This window comes from Manacus vitellinus, unplaced genomic scaffold, assembly GCF_001715985.3.
Source record: "Manacus vitellinus isolate BGI_N305 unplaced genomic scaffold, ASM171598v3 scaffold_2_pilon, whole genome shotgun sequence".
NCBI lineage: Eukaryota > Metazoa > Chordata > Aves > Passeriformes > Pipridae > Manacus > Manacus vitellinus.
Window position 1 is genome coordinate 21,153,622 of NW_021940208.1, and position 20,202 is coordinate 21,173,823.

A 20,202-nucleotide genomic window follows, 5' to 3' on the forward strand; every position below is an offset into this window, starting at 1 on the left:
ATGGAAAATCTTTTCTGCAGATATAAGACTTTTATGAATGTTAATAACATATTGAAATGAAGCTGCTGATGCAGAAGCTCTGAAAACTTTAAACTATGGTGTTTATAAAGCCTCATCAAATATAAAATCCTGATATGGCCCATCATGTGTTGGCTGTGTTCATACAGATGTCAGTGGGGAATAACACGCAGGCATTAACCCTGTGAAAGAGCATAGCCCTGAAGAAAGACAGAGAAAGCAAGAAGAGCTATCTGTCAAGATCCCAGTTGTCCCACTGTAAAATCAGCACCTAACTCGTGATTTGTTCCATTTCGTCAGTTAGTGAGCAAGTGCCTTAAACACTGATGTGAGGTTTCAAACTGCTTACAGGTTGTTATGTTTTGCTATACTTGTATGGTAACACGTAGCAAGTGGGCAAAAAAATAATCTATTGTCCGTCTTCTGCAGTTGTCTTGATTCCATAAAGCAACAGCTCATGTAACACTTTTCATCTTCCTCATGTTCTGGTTTTGCAGAGTTCTGTCTCTCCTCCAGATTATCTACCACCCTGAGTAGAGGGTAGATCACTGCCCTGGACCTGCTGGTCACACTATTCCTGATCCAGGCCAGGATGCCATTGGCCTTCTTGGCCCCCTGGGCACACTGCTGGCTCATGTTCAGCTCCCTGTCAATCAGAACCCTCAGGTCCCTTTCTGCCTGGCTGCTCTCCAGCCACTCTGTGCTCATCCTGTAGCGCTGCAGGGGGTTGTTGTGACCAAAGTGCAAGACTCGGCACTTGGCCTTCTTGAACCCCATACCACTGGATTCAACCTATCTATCCATCCTGTCCAGGTCCCTTTGCAGAGCCCTCCTATCCTCCACCAGACTGACACCCCATCTCAACTTGATGTCATCTGCAAATTTGCTGATTGTGGACTCAATCCCCTCATCCAGATCCTCAAGATATTAAATGGGACTGGGTCCAGCACTGGTCCCTGGGGGACACCACTAGTGACTGCATCTAGTCCAATCACCCTGCCATGGGTAGGTTACATTTTCACTAGATTAGGTTGCTCAAACACCCATCCAAAATGACCTTGAACACTTCTAGGGATGGAGCATCCACAGTTCCTCTGGGCAATTTGTTCCAGTATATCACCACCCTCAGCATAAAAATGTTTTCCTCATATCATCAATTCAATCAGTATTACATGATGGCTCTGCAGTCTTCCATCTGTTATTAAATGGACAAGCTTTTTTCATCAGCAGGCTTTGTTATCTCAGTATTCTTTGGGTTGAGGGTTGTTGTTTGTTTGTTGTTTTTTGGCTTTTTTTCCTAGTTATTTTCCTAAATAGGAATATAATAAAAGCTCCCAGTAGAAAATACTCTGGTAAAATATTCAACGTGAAAGCTGGTAACTTATTCTTAGCCTTTACTTTGCATCTTTTCAACACAAGACTAACATTCTGTAGCATCTTTGTCTCCTTAAAAGCTTTTATGTCTGAAAACCTCCTAAAAACATTGTCAATTTTGGTTTTCAAGAACATTAGATTAATTTATCTGAATATACACCAATTCCTTAAACAAACTGTAATAGATTTGTCAGGCATGAATCTGACCCAAATAGGATTAGATTTAAAAAGCAGCCTAGATTTCCTTTTAAGGCATATACCATACGACACCCACCTCTGTGTTTTATCAGAAATCAGAAAAAGAACTAAATCATAGTGACTCTATGGAAAAAATTCAAATTTGCTGATTTGAAAAGCCCAAGTTAGATTAGCAATAATATATAGATAACAGTCTGCTTATTTGGATTAATTTAGGGAGTTTCACTAAGACCCATCAAATTGGAATGTAAGAGTCTGTAAACTTTTTAGCAGAGAATTGTCTAGGTTTCAGAAGCAGACAATCAGGATCAAATTCTAATAGATAAGCAATATCCACATGCTAGATCAATAGTACCTATATACATTATAGGTATATAATGCATCTGAGTTGAAATTTAAATCTTTGGAAGCAAGTAATACTGTTGTAAAAATTATGAAGTTGGCATTCTGTAAAATCTCCCGTCAGCTGTAATACACTCTGTGAGCATAAAACAGACAGCTTATAGTCATAGAAGCCAGAACAGTAATACTGAAGAAGCCAAGCATATTGCATTAGCAATGAGGAAATTCATAATGGCTTATTCTTTACAGAAGCAAATGCTAATAGACATTGACTTTCTGGTGCAAGTTTCAAAGGATGAAGTAATGCAAAAGCTTAATTCTGTAAATTTGTTAAACTGTAGAATGATAAATATATCTTAAATGGCTTCTTAATCCCTGAGGAACTCAAATTCCTCAAATTTTGGGGTCTAGTAATTTTTCAAGTGTCAATCAAAAAAAAAAAAATTCTGGCTCTGTAATACCATCTATAATACCAGCTATGTTCACTGCAGCGCACGTGAATTGTGAGTAACACTGTTGATTATATGTAAAATAAATCTAGTATCAAAAATTAGATAGTCTATTTCTTTGGGGGGGTTGTATCTTCAGAAAGAATAAAGAAGAAATAATAAATAAATAAATAAATGTTCTGTAATAATGTTTCATAAAGTAGATCAAAGTTACCTCCTGTCTCGACTTCTGGAGTTCTTTTTTTGCTACTGTGGCAGTTTAGGGAAAGCATCTAGATTTTCCTGACCAACTGGGGAATCATATACTCAAGACTTTCTGGAAGATGACAAAAGGAAGAAGTGATTGACCAATACAGGCCCCTTGAATCCAATTAGTGCAGAAGGAGTACTCAGAAATGACATCCCAGATATAAATCAGATGTGTTAATTAGACTAGCATGGGGACTATGTAAATAAATATAAGCTATTTTTATGTGCTACCACAGGGAAAAAAATGCAGAGATCACACATTCTTTCAGCAACTAATTACTTATTGTAAAGAGTAAAATTTGTGAAGTGGAAATCTTAGGAGCAGCAGACCACCAAAAGCTGTATGCTAAGCAGCCACTAGCTGACTGACCTTTTCTTTGCAACTGTCTGTGTCCTTGAAATATTTTTTTATAAGGTCTTAGTGTAAAGTGAAAGATTAAAAACATATTTTTTGTTGAATTTATAAAAGTGATGCAAAAAATGTAGAGTATGAAATTTTCATCAGTGTATAAAAATTATGAAACTATTACCAAGTTATTGAAAACTACTACCATTATTTTAATCACCGAACACCAAGGGAAACTAGGCAATGATAGAGGAGTAAACTTGCAACAAACTTTCAGAAATGTGCAGCCTAAGAAACATTAAGGTGTATACTTTTGATCTATGGCCTATTTAAGAAGAAAGGCAGTTATAACTAAAGGGCTTGCAGTAAAGACTGTATATCTAAAGAAGACCTGTTATAGATATTTGTTTCTAACATTCTTGAAGTATCTGTTAATAAATGCATTTGACAAAAAATTAAAATAAATGTATTGTAAGGTGATATGGTTTGAAGCTGGCTCCCTGCCAAGTCTCCAAACCTTACCACCAGAGTTCCCCCCCCCCCAAACCTCAGGGAGAAGAGGGAGAAAAAAAAACTAAGAAAACCCAAAACGAGAGAGAGACAATCAAAGTGAGATATATAAATATATTTACACTTATATACAATTAAAAATAAGGGAAAGGGAAGGGGGAAGGGAAAAAGAACAAAACCAAAATAAAATATATATATATCCCGATTAGTAGCCCAATATCTAACAACTAAAAGAGTTAGCAAAGAAATATCTCACTACTCTCCTTGGGACAACCGAGAGTCGCTCTGGAACGATCGCCGGCAACCTCTGTCTCCCAAGGTCGGCAAGGCCTAACCAGGCCTCGCTCCCCAACACGGCAGACTCAACAGCAGGGAACCTGCACCTCCAAGCCGCCGGAAGGAAAGAGAGCGAAGGCCTCTCCTCCTTTATTCTTATAGTCTGGCTTACGTAAAAATCGTAGGGAATACTGGGTAAATCTGGACCCTTCCTTGGTTACAAACTAGTCACCAAGGAAGGCCTAGCCCAAACCACCACATAAGGAAAATCAAGGTCTTCTTTCAGATAGTGTTGAAATACAATTGAAAGTGCAATTTTGCTTCTAAAATTAGAAACAGCTTAAACATTATAATATATACACCAATATTTTTGTTCACTTGAAATAGCATCAACTGAATCCAAGGACAATCTTACATAGTTAAAAGCAGGTTTTTGTTTCCTCTGCATTTTTATTTCATTTTTTTCCACTCTAGTGTGAAAATAGCACCCAAATAAAAGGTATCCAAATGAAAAAATAAATATAACTGCCAATCAGATATTTTGACAGTAGTGTGATTTTTGGAAGTGGTCTGCTCTTTTAAGCTGAAAGAAAATTTCTGATTTAACTGGCCTATTGTTAAGATCTGAAATGGAAAAACATACCTTGTCAGGTCGTTTAGTCTATTTGACTCCCAGATCAACATCACTTCCTAGAAAATGTTTTTGAGATGAAAAATTATGGTGAGGTTTTGCTTCTGGTGATTCCTAACTCTTTTAGTTTTTTTTTTTCACTGTGGTCCTTAGTGATCTGACCTCTGCACAGAAATATTCCTAGGCTAATATGACTGTAAGGTATGTACCAGTAGTTAACTTCATACATACCTTATACTAAATGTGTCAATACCCCTATAGAAAGACAAAAAGAGTCAGCACTATAGAGAGCCTGCCTGTTCTTCTGTAGTCTGTTCTTCAAAAGGTGCAGACTTCAAATATCAGGTCAGACTAACTTCTCAGAGGTATTTTCAGCAACACCACTCTTTTCACAGTGAACCATGTTTAGACATATTTTGACAATATTTGCAGCTGTACAGTTAAGTCATGTTGATTATTTATTTATCTTCAAAGGGTTGTGCAATATCCGTCACCAAGGACATTAGCACAACTGTTATTTACCAGGCCTCTCAGTATGAGTCCTCTACTGTTCTCAGCTTCTACAGATTGCAGTAACATACTTGCTTGGAATTAAGCAGATGTGACCAGACTATGTGTTCTTTAATCTTGATCATATTAAAGTGGTGGTTTAGCTTTGAAGAGGTCTTGCTGGTTCCTAAAGTCTTTTAACAATATAGAATAAAAGATTCAAGACTTCTCTGAAATAATTCTAACCAGTTCTAACATGTTGGTAAACCAGGTGCTTAAAGACATTTTATAAGCAAGGTTGAATACAGAAAGAACTATTTTCATAGGGAATTTAGAGGGTGCAGAGGCAAAACTCACAGGACATTCATTTGCCTGACCTATAAACATGTAAAAATAAATCACAAGGTATTTTCATATAATCACAGAAAGGGCTGAGGTTGGAAGGGACTTCTGAGTCACCCGCTTCAACTGCCTTCCTCCAGGGCTGCCTGGAGCCAGTTTCCCAGGACGATATCTAGACATGTCTCCAAGGATGGAGATTGCACAACCTCCCTGGGCAACCTGTGTCAGTGCTTAGTCATCCTCACAGTGAAAAATTATTTCCTGATGTTCAGAAGGAACCTCTTGTGTTTCAGTGTGTGTTCATTGTGTCTGGTCCTGTCAGTGGACACTGCAGATAAGAACCTGGCTCTGTCTTATCTGCACCCTCCCTTCAGGTATTTATATAACAAATTCCCTGAAGCCTTCTCTCTTCTAGGCTAAATAGTTCCAGCTCTTTCAGTTTCCTCATATAAAACATGCTTCAGCACCTTCATCAACTTTGTGGTCCTTTGTTGGACTCTCTACAGTGTGTTCGTGGCACTCTTGTACTGCTACAGTACCCCAGGTATGGCCTCACCAATGCTGAGTAGAGTGGAAGGATCACTTCCCTCAGCCTGCTGGCAATACTTTGCTTGCAGACTGGGATATCTGCACCTTGGATGGAGTAACACTGGGCACCAGTATAAATTGGGACAGAAGTGCCTGGACAGCAGCCCTACAGAAAAGGAACTGGAGGTGCTGACATATGAGCCAGCAGTGTACCCTGGCAACCAAGAGAGAAAACCACATGCTGGGGTGCATCAAACACAGAGTAACCAGTTGGCCGGGAGAGGTGATTATCGCACTTTGTTAAACATTGGTGTGGGATCACCTGGAGTACTGTGTGCAGTTCTTGGCCCCTCAATTTAAGAAGGATGTGCAGGTCCAGAGAAGGGAAACCAAGGTGAAAGAGCTGAAAGGAATATCCTGTTAGGAGGGGGACTTTGTCTAGTTTGGAGAAAATAAGGCTAAGGGGCAATCTCACTGCCCCTTACAGCTTCCTGAAGAGAGGAAATGGAGAAGGAGGTGACGATTTCCTCTCCCTTATATCCAGTGACTGGACATGGAGGATGGCTTAAAGACACCAGGGGAGGTTTGCACTGGACATTAGTAAGCATTTCTTTACAGAGAGGGTGGTTAAATGCTGACTTCCTAGAGAGGTGGTCGATGCCCCAAGCCTAAGAGACTTTGGGACAATGTCCTTAACAACATACTTTAACTTTTGGTCAATCCTGAGTTGGTCAGGCACTTGGACTAGATAGGCATTTTAAGTCCCATCCAACTGAAATAAGAGTGTTCTGTTATTTTCTAGGTATTTACTCTTTGGGTACATCTCTAGTTAATGGCTTCCAACTACATTTTGTTTCAGTGACCACCACGCTCTGGGCCTGGCTGTTCAGGTAGTTAGTCCACTCATCCAGCCCATATTTCATCAAAATCTCTATGAAGTTCTTATGGCACACAATTTTGAAAGCCTTATTGAAGTCAAAGTTTACAGTATCCATTGTCCTCCCATAGTCTACCAAACCTGATATTTAATTGTAGAGCTTTAAGTTAGCCAAACCTGATTTCCCTTGTTGAAGCCAAGCTGACAACTTCTGATGATTTTCTTATTTTTCATGTGCCCAGAATTAGCTGTCTCTTTACCTTCAAAGGGAAATTAGGCTGCCTTACCTGTAGTTTTCCGGGTTCTTCGGTCTTTTAGAAAATAGGAGCGACATTTTCTTTCCTCCAATCTTCAAGCATTTCTTCCAGTCTCCGTGGTCTTTCTGAGATTACTGAGTGGCCTCTTAATGACATCAGCCAGCTCCTTCACCAGTGGGAAAGAAGACATTCAGTACATTCAGTCTTTTGCATGTACTGTGTCACCAGTGATATGATCTCATGCAACAGAAGACACACATTTTTCCTAGTACCTTTTTGTTACTTTTGTACTTTTAAAAGCCATTCTTGTTGCCCTTGACATCCCTTGACAGGTTCAATTCCAGGTGGGTTTTGGCTTTCCTAACCCCATCTGTGTACTGCGTGCTTGCTTCCTCTCAGTTTACTTGTCACTGCTTCTACCCTGTGTAAACTCCTTTTTTATGCTTGAGTTTTGTAAGGAGCACCTGATTCATTCACTTAGGGCTCCTGGCATCAACATCCTAGTGTGTTGAGATGAACTGCTCTTGAAGTCAGTTATTTTTGTAATCATTCTTTCTTTCTTTTTTTTTAAATCAGGATTGTATTTTATATACTATGAAGTCTGGTTTTCCATCAAAATATATTTCATCTTCTATAAGAACAAAATCAAAAGACATAATGAAATATTTTGATTCAAGTCACTTGGACATTAATTTTGTTCCATGGGTGGCTATAGACCTCAAGAGAGTTATTACTCAAATGATTCATAAGCCTTTTCTTCTCTGTGGGCCAAATTTTGTAACTGGACAATTCGTATAAATTCTCTTTAATAGTTCTGAAGTATAATTTTAGTTACTACTGTTCAACAAAATACTCTCTTCCTTTCTAGATTCTGTCCTTGAAGAATGTTGTATGAGTGTATATGAATCCTGAAAATCCTTTTCACTACAATACACTGAACTTGTTGAACAAGGTCTTGATGAGAAATCAAGCATTCCACTTTAATTTTTCTGCTGGAAAACTAAGTTAAAGATATTTGAAAAGTATATATAGTATTACAGCTGCAGTACAGATGTCCTATTTATGAAGAATTATTGCTGTACAGAAGCTGAAGGGGACTGGAGATGTCTTAATTAGAAGTCAGATTATAGAATGAGTTTATTTCCTTAAAAAAATAGTAACTCCCATCCCACTGTTCCTAGCCTCTTAGTCTTCATATCTTATTCTTATATGGAGATTTTCAGTTTAAAATACCCAACAGTATGCATATTCATACAACAGCATATGATGTTTATTGTTGTTGAAGACCATGTTACCCTCATAAGATCATATGTATTTTGATAGACATGGAGAAAAAGAAACTAGTAGTCTTGCTTTGTTGTTTTTTTCTTCTTTTTGAAAAGCCTTACTTATAGTCCAGCAGTGCCGAAATACAGATAACAAACAAAACAAGCTGTTAAGACCACTTATTATTTATTATCACAGATAGTAAATTTTTGACAATTTATGGGAACATATTGCCTACTTGAGAGTATTACACTTTTGTATAACGAGTCTGGTCACCTCATTGTTGTGTGATTAACTTCATGCAGAAAATGTTTTCTGTGACAAGTTTTTGCTTTTTATAGTCATGTGAATAAAGTTGTTGCTGGGTTTTGTTGTTGTGATTTGTTTGTTTGTTTGTTTTTGAGAAGTAACAAATGTTATTTAGAAAGGTATTTAGAAACTAGAACCCGGGTAGAATCCAGGTGCCTTCTTTCATGAATGCAAGTAAGAGAATTCCTACCTGTTTCCTTAGAGATTTTTAGGTGAGTTATACAACCACATAGGCTTCAGCAACAAAGTCAAATTAATTTAGATCTCATTCTTTGCCCTCTTTGTCCTGGCCTTTATTTCCTCCTCAAAATGGTGCAGTTCTCTACCAATTCACTTACTGTGCTATGATGTGGGCTGCAAAGACAACCAGAGCACAGAAAACATTAGTATAAGTACTGTCAGAGGGGAGAGACAAGATAGCAGATTACTTTCAGTACAGATCATATTGGTTCTTACTACTGGTAATTAACAATATTAATTTTAATAATAATTATCAAAGTAAGCTAAAATGTAGCCACCCAATCTGCCTATGAAGTTATAGATTATTATGGGTTTTCCAAAGCTACATCAGTATTATCAGGATTTTGTGGTTTGCATGCACCTTTAATAGTAATGTCTTACTACAAAGTAAAAACTCTTTACATAGCTCCTGAATATCAAATACAGTCAAATTGCTCAGAAATTGTGACTGACTTGAGAATTCTGTCAATAAAAATTAACTGCAGACATAATTACTGGTCTCTCAGGTTCACAACCACATCTAAACAGTCTGAAAGATGAGAGTATAATAGCACTGGATCTATTGAAAGTGTCTCTACTAGAATAATTTGTGCATAATACACTAATATACATATTTCTATTAACATTGTGTATGGAAACCCTAAAAAGAATAATAATTTACCATATTATATCAATAAATGGTTCCTTTGACAACTTCTTTGCCACAGCATATTCATATTAATTGAGGAACTGGGGCATTCATATTCTTTCTTGATGTTCATCCAAATTACACATAAGTATTAGATAATGACAGTCACATGGTACAGGCCCTCCAAATGATAGCTGTTTGAACAACAGCTACTTTTTCAGTCAGTGCCTCTTGTAGACTAAACCTATGAATTTCTTTCCTATCCAACATGCAAATTGCATATTTAATGATAAGCTTTTGAGCAACCTCAAATTTTGGCATTTAAGTATGTGATTTAGAATGTCTGCCTGGATTATTGGATCACTGGAAACAATGTCTAGTGAGTAGGATATTAATTACTTCAGTTTACACATACTCAGGTACTTCAGAAGAGGATATTGTAGTGTTTCTAAACATCATAGAATCTGTCAGAATAAATATTTTCAAGGGCTTGCCATAGAATTCTCTTCTTTTTTCTAAACATTTGTTGCATCAATACCAGTTGAGCTCATTTTCTCCAACAGATAAATAATGAATTGTTATTAAAGACATACATTTCAATATAGTTAATGGGTAGTAATTATTGTACCACCTCCACCGATTATGACACTGCCAACAGAATAGAATATTTTGTTGAATAAAACAGCTTCTTTCCTTCACTGCCTTATACCTCCTGTCCCTTCAGCTCTGTTTCACTCGTGTCTATGCTAGTCGCTTTTATGTTCCCAAAGAAGGAATACAAAGTGACAGAAATTCACACTCCCCCAACTTTACTAGTGTTAGGAAGGTACTGGTGACAAACATTGTGTATCTGCCCCCACTTCAGGTAAATTTCTTTATAATAATCTGCTGTGACCATACAGATGAGCATTTATAGAAAGTTAGTTTGCGTTCTGTCCTAGTCTATCAGAGCTTTAGGGAGATGTGAACAGTGTAGAACTTTCATATTCCTGTCATCGTGATGATCGAACTCCCTCCTCTAACTGGAGTTATATGGAATGAGTTCTGGAGGAGTGAAAGAATAGAAACTATAAAAACTTTGCACATGACCATTGAAATATGAACAGTATTCTTAACAGAGATATTCCTCAGAGAGATCTTTTAGCTTGAACGTAATCATATCAGTAATCTCTCTTCTGTCTCCTTGTTTAAACTTGAGGGAAAAACTTATTGAAGATACAACATTTTCAAGTTGTATTTTGTTTTCAAGTTGTATATTGTTTCTAATTTTCCCAAGGTCACTTCAGTAGATAAAAGAAATTAAACCATACACAATGACATACTGCTTGATTATATCTTTAACATCTCATCAGTGCTCTTTAGTGACTTAAATTTTTCACTACTTCTTCTTCTATAAGTTATAGCTCCCATTGTTTTGCTTTCCATACTCTGAGATTTTGTTTAATTATATTGGCACTCAGTCAGAGAGGAAGGAGTAGGAAAGGTGAATAAAACAACAGTCCCTGATAATCATGAAGACATGATCTGCATTGCCTCCTTGACATGTCGGCTCATATATTCATACAAAATGGGCCAGAAACGTATAGTTGGTGGGAAAAAAAAGTGGTTAGCAGTACTTTTTTTTCTCCATGCTTGTAATCCCACAGCTTCTCACAGACGAAAGTGATGAATTACTGTTAACACAAGACAGCTTTTTGATGTGTCCTCTTGTACATGAAAAACTGGGCCGAGACCACCTGAAGTCATTTCTCTAGAGATTTTGAACAAGAGTAAAAAATGGTTTTGTTTTTGTCTTGGTAGGCCTCAGAAATGAAAATGCCAGTATGCTGAGGACAACACATCAATCTAATTTGCTACCTGCATTCCCAATCCTATTCTTTACCTACTGAAATTGCTGCACAGTATGTGATACAACAACAGCCATATTCCACTATTAAGCTGTAGTTCTTTTTGGGAAGTGAGAGTTTGTCTTTTTGAAAAAGCTTTGATTGTATAGGCTGCAGGTGCAAACAGCTAGTGAAATACTCATTTATTAATTTTAAATTCATGCAGGAAACATATTTAATTAAAAAAATGACATAATTGAATGAGAAATTATAGTTAAATCACTTAATGCCGTCAAATAGCATTGCATTTTTTTAATCATTTGCTAAAGAACAATTTGATATTTTTCATTGAGATTATTCTGATTTGTTTTTTTTCTGTATAATAAGACAAGAGCAAAAGCAAATGTAAAATAAAAGTTCAGTTAAAGTAGCTTACAGGCAAGAAGTTTGGGAAGCTGTGGTTACATGCAAATATTGTGTTCTTCTTACTTTCTTCCACCTGAATGATAAGAATGATTTCTGGTACCTTCTGATTAGAATAGACATATTGAAAATAGGATTTTCCAAAGCACACAGGGTCAGAATAGAAAAGGAATTTCTAGAGTACAAAAAGGTTACACAGTTTCTAATTTCTATATATGGATTCTTTGGATATAAGCAACATTTCCATTCATATTTTGTAATTCTTTGAGAATTAATAAAAGCCTAGGCTTCCTTTATTTAAATGTGAAATGTGTTTTTAAAATCTTTTCTTGAGAACTTGATAATATTCGTCATTAGCTAACTTAAGGAGTGACAATATACATATACAACTCATGATCGATCGTAACAAAATTCTGCATCTGTTTATTTCCTTTTTCTAAGCTTTCTTATATTCCAACTTCAGTAGATTGAAGGTATTCTCAGTCTTTAGGACTGATAAAAATTTTAGTTATTTCATGTATGATTGTTTCTTTGTATGTGAGGATGTGCAGGGTGAGACATATAGTGTAATTAAGAATGTTGATACAAATTTTTAACTTGAAGTGTTGTGCATTAATTCAGCTCCATTAAAATGAAGTCAGATTGACTTACATTTTCTTTTGTACTAACTTTGCACTACATTGTAATATATTCAAAATGTTGCATAGAAAGACTACATATTATCATTATTTCCTTATGTCATAATTAGTCGTCAAATTATCCAAGAATATTGCAATTAATTTCTGAAAAGCATAAGTAGAAGTAAGACTACCAACACTTAATAAAGCATGGCTAAAGTTAGACCAGATCATTTTTATCTTATCAATCCACTGAGGAAATATTGATCTTTGGTGAAGTGAATAAGACAATTTGTTATCCAACATGATAAGTATTGACTTCAAATATTGTCCTCCCAGGGAAAACATTTCTTCATAGTCACTGAAATACAAAGAACACATGCAACTGAGCTTGTTTGCACCTATCATAAAGATTAATTCCAGGCCTTTGTGGGAGATCCCATTCAGCAAGTTATTCTAGAAAGCATGACACACATGAACATTGTAGCACAAAGCCCACTTCTGAGGAAGGATTTCTTGCAATCAGCTGAAGGCTCTTCTAAGTAAAATGGAAACTACTGATAAACTATATGACTTGTACAAGATGAACAAAACTAAGTCAAATAATTAATAGAAGATTGGTATAAGCATACTGGTAAATGCAGACTTGCAAAATAGGAGGATGCCAAAAACAGGCTTTATGTCACAGTATTGCGTCCAGCTAATGAAGAGAAAAATTATCCGTTAGTATTGAAACTTCAAATTCTAACAATGTGAACCCAAACAACTTTAAGCAAAGAAATGAAAATATATAACATTTGTACATTTCCTATAACTGCTAGAATGAATGAGTTGTAGTCTCAGCTTGCCTAAATGGGTATATCCATGACAAACCATGTTACGTTTACAGATATTCTGACACACAGCTAAGCAACGAAAAATAGCTATAGTATAAGAGTTGTATTTAGTTAGCTAGGTTATTAGTCAATAGACTATGAAGAGCTCAACCACTTAAATTCCTCTAAAGAATCTAAGCTGCTAAATTGAGTCATAAGTGTGAACTGGAAGTCTCCATATCCCCTGAAATGCTGAAAATCCCTTCTCTGCAGCCCGCTGGAGCTACTTCTTGACAAGAACTTGTTATTCCATTCCAGACTCTTCAAGATCCATAAATCTATGTTTCTGTTATAGTTTTTAATAAAAATCAGATTTAGTAAAGCTTGAAAAACAAACTAATATTATCAGTAAAAATTCCCCTGCAGATGAATATTAGAGATCTATCCCCTGAGCTGCTTTGATTCATATAGCAGAGGTTGCATTTTTTACTGGAAAAATCTCCTACAAGCCTACAGTTCTCTGTTCTGGCTTTGTTTCAGGCTGTGGTCATCAGTGTAGCTAGATGTTCTTAGGAACTAAAATATTTGTGTGTGTCTGCTTATTGAACAGATATTGTCCTCACACACCCAAGCACAACCAAATTCTACAGAGCATGGTGGTCACATCTAGAACCAGATTTCTCTTATAGAGGAGACAAAAAGTCAGAGTTACTCTGTTTCCTGAGACATTTTAAGTCTCTATCTTTCACTGCCCTAGAGATAGTTTTAACTATCAAACTAACATGCTGATATACATTTTTTCTCTGGTTAAAGCCTTATTTTATGAGGCAATGAGTTGCTCTTGTATGCTGCTGAGATGCCACAACATCAGTCATGGTTCAAAATATTCAGCAGCTCACAATAGATACTCAGAAACTCTCCAACTGGGACAGAATTTCAGCTCCTGTTTACAGAAACGCCTGTGTGAGTAAAAGCAAATTACTCGTCACACAAAACAAGCAGCTTTCTTGCTGTGAAAAATAGATACAAATAAGAACCACATATAAAATCACTCCTGTGTATGCCTGCGAGTCTTTATTCTCTGAGTAAAACTGCTTGAATGAAATAGATGAAACAGTATATTTCTTTAGATGAGATTTAAAATTTTCATTGAGAACACAGATAATCCAGTTATCTGCTTTACAAGTATATTATTCATTTGATCAAACTACTGTATGCTTAAGGATATACATAATAAATTTATAGGCAGACACACATCTTCATAGCTCACTGAGTTCACATCTTTCCTTTCATATCCAATTTATAATCTGAACCTATACATGTGCAGAATTATTGTCTTTCTTATTTTGAGATCTACCAAAGAGTAAAGAGTTTTATACAGCAATGATATTTGTGGATTTGTATCTCCTGTCACATTCCATAGAGTAACTTAGAGTAGAGATGAAGCTGGGTAAATAATTTTAATAATTACTGTATTCACAACATATTTCATCTAGGATTCATTCAGCCTGCAGCACAGAAATATTTTTCCACTGCATAGTTAATATTCTACATTGTCATTTGCAGCATCTGAGGTCCCATTAAAAGCTTCTTAGAGCCTTTACATTTTCCACAGAAATAAAGTTACTGTATGTCTTGCTCTTCTGTTTTGAAGATAACCTTCCTAAAATAGGTTCAAAATTCAATAACCCTTATTCAGATAAGAAGTCCTACTGAAATCAATGGAACTAACTAGTAGTCATAATAGGTTTATTAACATTTGAATTAATAAATATTGATATCATAATAGGCTTATTACCATTTGACTTAATAAATATTGATATCTTTTTAAAAAAAAATACTTGAAGGAAATAAATATTTATAAATTTGAGTTAAAAAATCAAGTTTCATTTTACAAGTGAACAGAAGAATATAATGGTTGTCTATTTCCAATCTGAAATACACCAAATGCAGCATTCTGTTGGTTCAAAGAAGAGAGGCAGTACTGCAGATGTAGGGAGAGTGTGGGAGAATGAGGCTTAAATTGAGTCTTTTCAGGCAGAGCAAGGCGTGAAAATTGAGATCCAAAAGTAACAATTGTAAACAATGGCAAATGCTGGCAAAAAAAGAAAAAAAAAAAAAAGACTGACAATTTTCTGTAGAATTAGAATTTTTGAATTAGTAATATTATGTTGCATCTTAACTGAATCAGACACCTCATTTTTCACCATATACTACAGACTTCAAGCATTCTAACACAATATTTCTATATTCTAAGTGGTCCCAGTACCATCAACCCCAACAATTCTGACTTGGGAAAGTTGGAGGTAGGGGCTGTAGCCCTTTCCTCAGTACCAATTGGAGCAGCAAGCAGACACCTAGAAAGAAAATAGTGCAAGATTTATCCATCTACAAGAGAACTACTTGGAAATGTATAGTTGCTTTCCTCCCCTATGCCCATACATAAAACCAAAATTTGCTATAGGCTTGAAGCACAGCTAGTCAGAACATCTGAATTATGCATTGGGACAAATCAAGGAGTTTCAGAAAATGAGAAGGTGAAATTTTTAGTATCAAATTCAGCAGTTTGAAAATTTGATTATAACTCCCACTTACTAAATATAATTGTGGTAGGATCAGACAATGGGTCTGATCCAATTGCCTGGGAAATCAATGAGTGTCTTTCTTTTGACATCAGCTGAACTGGCACTAGTCCAACATCCTCTCACTCTATCACTTTCACTCTTATTCCTACCTTCACCTCCCTCACTTTTCACCTTCTACAGCTTCTCTTCTGTCCTGCACCTTCTTCTGCTGGCAAGAAGTAACATATTTATATGAGATGTTATGTCCTTGTCATTTAACTACATCCATCATGATAACATGCTGAATTGAAATGGCTTTGTTTTGGTTAGTTATTTGGTTATGGTGGGGAAAAAACACTGAACAAGTATTTCAAAGTGTAAGTAAAATGCAGGTATAAAATTATAATTTGAAAAAAATATACAAATATGTCATGTAGCAAAGTAAACACCCAGTCTTAAAAAGTTTAGGCCTGTTTCTGTGATTCAAACAAGAATACTGCAGGTAATTACTTGAAAAAAACCTAAGGCTAAGATTATTTCAACGTATTGAATTAGTATCACATAAACCAGTTTGAAAAACATCCAACCACTGGGTAACAGAGGAATTTTCAAAAAAACTGCAATTGTATGCCTTATAACTAACAAAGATCAAATCCTGGAGAGGACAAAGATGTGTTATTCAGAGTGAAAATAATCAAATCATTCCGAAACAAACACTCAGGATAATAAAAATTGTCACATTCTACTGAAATACAAAGAAAAAAAAAATTGGATTCTTTTAGAATACAATTCACATTATATTTTAACTTAAATGCAGAGATAACTTTTTAAAACTTAAAATTTGATAGATGAAAGTTAGTAAAACAAAACCACAAAACCACAAAACAATAACCCAATACCCATCATGACTAAAAGGACTGCTATTTAAACCTCTGGAACCCAGAATCAAATGGTAGTTCTAATATAAAATAGCTTTTTAATATAACAGTAAACGCTTTGAAAGCACCAATAATTTTACAACAAAAAGCTGTCTTTTCTGATGCCTATAAATATTCTATTGTTCTAAGAAATTATTTGCTTTTTCACCCTTAAGAAAACTTTCTTTTCTAGAACAGAATGTTTTAGTAAAGTGTGACTTTCAATTCTGAATGTACTATTGTAATTATGCAGTATATATTAATTACTATAATTTTAAGTCTAAATAAATACAATTTATCTGCCAGTTTTCTTGCAATAATTTTTTACTTTACATATAAATAAAAAAATCCAAAATAGGTTTTCATCTCATTAAATATTCTACCTTTAATTAGTATGAGATATTAGATTAGTAAGGAAAACTCTCCTTCCATTCTACTTAAAGAGTTACTAATATAACATTGGAGGAATGTCTTAGTTTGGATTTATTCCATTTTAAGTGCAAGCAAAATTTGTTTCTGTCATATCAATATTAAGCTCAATTTGTCCATTAAGGTCCAGATCCTTACTATTATCTTTACATATGTCCTACAGGTTAATATAAGTGCATTACAAACTATGATAAATTATTTTTCATTATAAAAAAACATTTTAAGCTCTAGGACATTGGCTTACTTCAACAGCTGGTTACTTCTCAATTTATTGAGAAAAGTGAATTGATGCTGAAATCAGGGTATGGACAGTTACCTTCATATTAAAATACTTATTCTGCCAGAAGAAGAAATAATCATGACCAAACTCCAGCCCACATTGTAAATAATAATTTTGGTTTATCCTTTATAATCCATACTTCTTTAGGGGGTTTTGCTTGTTTCAATTTCCTGATTATTCTTCAAGCATTTGAAATGTCTGAAAGGGAAAACAAGAACAATAAAACCAAACAATAAAGCATGTCTAACACAATCAGAATTAAGGAATGTATGAGAAGGGTAGTAGACCTAGGAACAAATTAGGAGTAAAGGAGACATTAAGATTATTTAGAGACTGCAAGTGATAAAAAATCAATTTCAGCAAGTTTCTGTGACAGAAGAAATTGAACAGATATCTACCAGTTATGAATAGCATTAAACACATTGAGAAAGTGTGAGAAAATATGTAGCATGGTGGAAAAGTAGCAATGGATAGCTGTTTTAAAAGACACAAATGGTGAGGCTGGTGACTCACACAAATCTTATTGCTTCCATTTTCTTTGTTCTCTTCTAAACCATTTAACATCTCTTTAGTGTTCATTTCATCCACTAACGCTAACTTTTCAGAATTTATGAGCCATGGCCATAATCCATATTTTTCCTCCTAAGGAAATAAAAACACGGTCTGCCAACAAATTATATAACCTCACTTACACACACCCCCATTTGGAGCTTAGTTACCATTGCTCACTTAGGGTTTGCATGACAATTTGTAAGGATCTATTTATTAGGATTAATACTGATTTGAATTATTCTATCTACTTTATAAATCATAAAATACTTTAAGTGGTAGGAGATTTTAAGTGCCAGTGCTGACCATTTTGCTTTAATATGGATTTGGTCTAAAATCCAATTAGAAAAAGCATCAAGAGCATCTCTACAATAATTATACTACTGTTTTCCATTCTTTGTTAACATTTCAGTTTTAATACATATCCGTAATTTTAATTTAAACTACAAGTAAGCTACATAACCAGCAGAACCACATGTTCATGGCTAGACTGAAGGTACCTACATTTACATTGCTAAATAGAGAGCCAGGAAGCAATATCAAAGATTAGACCTCTATCTTACTTAGTTTACGTAAGATTTAGATCTCTCTTCTGGATTTCTCAAGGAGTATCCTCAGGCAGAACTCAGGGTGCTCATCACTCTGTAAACTGCTCTCAGAAGGCACTATGGATGTGACAGGACAGTATTCCAGCAACATCCTAAACATTTTGCATTCTCATGTTCCCCCCTGCAACATGCCTAAACAACTACCCTAAAAGTCACACTGAAGAACACCATTCATATTATTTTGGAAGCTATGACACAGGAGAAAAAAAAAATCATAATTACCTCTTTTGACCACAGGCGCAACCTCTGGGCCAGAGGAGATCTGGGAGCATGTGTTCAATAACAAGTCTGAGAAAAGTTTGTAGAGACAGATAGCTCTCAGTAGTGTGACAGTGAGCCAGTTTGCACCCCTAGGCATTGGGGTCAAGGGTCAGTCCCTGAATCACTATGGTTTGGTTTCATAATCACATTAAACAGCTACCTCTGAATTGTGTTTGTAAGGTGCCCAAATGAGGCAGTCAATTCATTTCTGTGGTGCATGAAGGGGTTGGTATACTGTCTCAATTTTCATTTGCATCCGTTTTCCTTCTGCATTGCAACACTGGAGTCTCACACTAGTACCATATATGCAACAGGAGCCAACAGAAGCAAAAGATGTCAAATCTACTTGAAAATATGGATATATTTCATAATTTAAAACTGTACTAACTTTACTGGTACTTCCAGACTACTGTCCATATTTCTTGCACACAGCCATTGACACTGCAAGCCACTTATGAGGATAGGCTTTAGGTAAGGTACACATCTGGAGGAAAAAACAAACAAACAAAAAAACCAAACACATGGAAGACTAAGTTTCCTTCCTCCAGAAACCATGAAGCAGACCTAGTTGCCAAAGCAAGAGTTCACAAATCTCCCTCATTGGAAAAACTAGCCAGTGCACTTGTACTGTGAGAGAATCACTGCCCTTGAGAGCAGAGATGCAGTGCTCAGCAAAGCACTGTGTAAATAGGAGTTACACATGCTTTTACACTCCGATTTAAGCCATAAGCTGCCCAGAGCGGTTACATTTGATTCAAGAGTTTTTAAAAGCCTTTCAGTTCATAATAACCTTGAATTCGTGTCCAGAGAAAGAGACACATACTCTTTCTCTAATAGGAATTCTTTCAATTTGGTGAGAAAAAGAAGACATTTTGACAAAACGCTTTACAGGAGTAAAATACAACCAAGAAAAAATATTTCACTAAAATACCCACCACAAACAATCAATATAGCAGCTTTAGTAAAACACAATTCATTGGTTTAAAGTTACCCACAAGAGAAGGAAAAGAGTAAAAGAAGAAAACAGATTAAAAGAGTAAAGAAAGAAAGGAAAGAGAGAGAGAAAGAGAGGAAAGAAAAAAAAGTTACCAATAAGATCCGATGATTCACATGATGGAAGCTGCAGGAGAGGATGGGAAGAGAAAGAGAGAGCTCACATGGAGTGTCTCATATTCATGTAGTTTGGTTTTCCCTCCCAGACAGGATATCAAGTCAGCGCCTTCCAGGCCAGAGTGAGGTGTGCTGCAGCCAACCACAGGCTCCAGGGGCACGCTGTGGGCAGGCTACCAGGCAGACTTGCTTTGTCTGACAGCTCAGTTGCAGGGCCTTCAACTCTGCCATGAGCTCTCAGGGGCCAGCCCTGGGGCTGCAGGACATGCGCTCTCAAGGCCGCATGTGATAAGGCAGGGTACCTGCCTGTCTAGCCCAGCTCTTCTCCCACATGCTCTCATAGTAAGTTGTTTCTGACCCATATCAATAAACCAGTGAAATCTGGATCCAGTGTCTCACACATGTACTGACATTTTCGGAACTGAATCAAAAAACAGTCATGAATTACTCAAATTTGTGACTTTGCATCACTAG